Below are 2014 nucleotides of genomic sequence, written 5' to 3'. Positions count from 1 at the left end.
AGATTTTAAATTTTATAAATAGTTATATATTTTTAAAAATTATATTAGGTAAAATTTTTTTTTTAGAATTTAAATTCTTAAATTAATAAACCAAAAAATACATAAAAACAAGAATGTGAGCGATGTAGACAAATAACGAATCTAGGCTATTATCTGATTGGCTGATACAAAAATAGAATCCTCAGCCCAGTTTTACAGAGCCAAACTCAAGGTGTATTGTACAAGCCACCTGTGAGGCTCTGCATTGGAGAATGACTGAAACATATTTATGACAAGTTATCAGAACATTTCATAAAATTATTGTATTTAATCAGAACATCTTTGTATCGTTTCATACCTGGATGCTATCACCTAACAGTGATATCTAGCTGAGTTTTATATCTAGAGATACCACATGTAGACTACATTCTGTGTTTGCTCCAATCTGTTTGACAAGTCTCTAAAAGACTCCATGGGTTGTTGGAAAAATAGTACAAACTGGCCAGAAAAATTAGCCAGCAATAGAGTTATCATTTGCAACCAGTGGACAGATTTGTACTCCAATGACAGACCAAACCCTCCGACCATCCTCCTACGCAGGGACAGCTAACTGCCAAACCACCTGTCTGGATGTGCCCTGCTCTTTCAACCATCACCCTTAGTTCCTGACCGCCCTGCTTATAAATATTAATGAGCTGACCCTTATACATGCGAGACAGCTTTTGAAAACGGAAAGCCTGTTCTCTGGCTGACAGCTGGTTTGGGGGGGACGTCCACATGAACTACAATGTAAGAGTGACGGTTAAAAGAGCAGGGCACATCCACACAGGCGGTTTGGCTGTTGGATGTCCCTGCGTAGGAGGATGCCTCTGACAGAATGTTCCTTCTTTGTTGGCCAATATCTGCAATTGTTTTAGTCTACCAAGGTCTGGTCAATATTGTATTGCAGCTGCAAGAGTCTGCAATGACAACAACGTATTGTGTTGCTACTTTACATTTTTCTAAATAATTATGTTCTCTCTACTTTGGCAGGTTTAAATGGTTTATTTGTATCCATCCGTTTAGCAACATGAACTGTGAACAGTATCGTTGGGTTGGTATGTCACTGGATAAAAATTCCTTTGAACATAACAAAGTGTTTTTACCTCGCCAATTTCGGAGAGAGAACAACAGATGCACCAGGACTAATGAGACAGTATGGATCAGAAACTTCTGGAGTCATGAATGATGATGACCGGGGGGGATACAAACCCAGCCACGTTTGGGACCGCATTCTTCACAATACAGCAGCGACACCTAGCTGCAGTTTGAAGCAGAACCATTGCCCTGCCGAGGAAGGTGACAGACGATATTAACCAAAACGTCGGCAAGTTACAAACACTTGGTTGTGTACAAAGTACAAGGAACAGTTTGTCCTCAAACTAAAGAACATTTAATGTCTTGAATCAAAACTTTGTGCCAGTTGTTCCATCCGCAAAATTTTACACTTGCCTGGACTGGAGAGTCGAATGCTCACCTTTGACTTTCGACTGGTAAACGGTGGAACCATCACGAATGTGCATTAAACTCTCCTTCGCCCCAAATGCGTGGTCTTCTGTGTCATTTTTCTCAGAACGGTACATTGATCTGAGTATGTGAACGTTCAATCTAAGCAGAAGCGGGCAAAATTGTGACTTTTTTGACTGTCGGCCAAGATCTGATCGTAGACTAAGAGCCCCGAGCCTTCGCAATGAAAAACCGTGACGTTCGCGGTTTTATCCCCCCCAAGATCTTCCTGGAAATCATGGAAATCTATCTCCATGTACGTCTGGACATACGCAGACTGACGATGAGTTGCAGTTATGACCTGACCAGGTGCTTTGTTTGGGACGCAAGCCAAGGAATCTCAAACATTAAAAAAATCACATTTTGTTGTATGTAGACGAAAAAGAAACTAAGTTACGGGTTTAAATTCAAACGCAATCTGGATCTAGGAGTGCTCCAGACTTTAGACCTTTTGCATTTTAGTCACGTTTACTAAAAGATAAGGCATCTA

This window comes from Branchiostoma floridae, chromosome 1, assembly GCF_000003815.2.
Source record: "Branchiostoma floridae strain S238N-H82 chromosome 1, Bfl_VNyyK, whole genome shotgun sequence".
Classification (NCBI taxonomy): domain Eukaryota; kingdom Metazoa; phylum Chordata; class Leptocardii; order Amphioxiformes; family Branchiostomatidae; genus Branchiostoma; species Branchiostoma floridae.
Note: the sequence above shows the minus strand (reverse complement) of the source record.